This window comes from Tachypleus tridentatus, unplaced genomic scaffold (genome assembly GCF_004210375.1).
Source record: "Tachypleus tridentatus isolate NWPU-2018 unplaced genomic scaffold, ASM421037v1 Hic_cluster_2, whole genome shotgun sequence".
NCBI classification, from domain to species: Eukaryota; Metazoa; Arthropoda; class Merostomata; order Xiphosura; family Limulidae; genus Tachypleus; species Tachypleus tridentatus.
The window spans coordinates 69,422,138-69,422,891 of NW_027467782.1; positions in this window are offsets into that span (position 1 = coordinate 69,422,138).

Sequence of the window (754 nt, forward strand, 5' to 3'; positions counted from 1 at the left end):
TAATCGCTCGGATTAACTCGTACGCGTGCGGTCGAACGCACGTACTGCTTTATCCCCGCTCGGACCGAGAGGAAAGGGAAACAGTCACCGTTGTTCACGTGCCCCGTGAAAGGGAAGAGCCGCTCGGACCCTTGGTTTGACATGCTGAAATTCAACGGCTCGTGCAGAGCACGCTGCGGGTCCAGCATCCCGTGTGTCTCTGACTGAGACCGGCTAATCGCTCGGATTAACACGTAGGGGTGCGGTCGAACGCACGTACTGCTTTATCCCCTCGGACCGAGAGGAAAGGAAACAGTCACCGTTGTTCACGTGCCCGTGAAAGGGAAGAGCCGCTCGGACCCTTGGTTTGACATGCTGAAATTCAACGGCTCGTGCAGAGCACGCTGCGGGTCCAGCATCCCGTGTGTCTCTGACTGAGACCGGCTAATCGCTCGGATTAACTCGTAGGCGTGCGGTCGAACGCACGTACTGCTTTTATCCCCGCTCGGACCGAGAGGGAAAGGAAACAGTCACCGTAAATAACATGCCCCGGAAAGGGAAGGGCCGCTCGGACCCTTGGTTTGACAAGCTGAAATTCAACGACTCGTGCAGAGCACGCTGCGGGTCCAGCATCCCGTGTGTCTCTGACTGAGACCGGCTAATCGCTCGGATTAACTCGTAGGCGTGCGGTCGAACGCACGTACTGCTTTTATCCCGCTCGGACCGAGAGGGAAGGGAAACAGTCACCGTTATTGACGTGCCCCGTGAAAAGCCG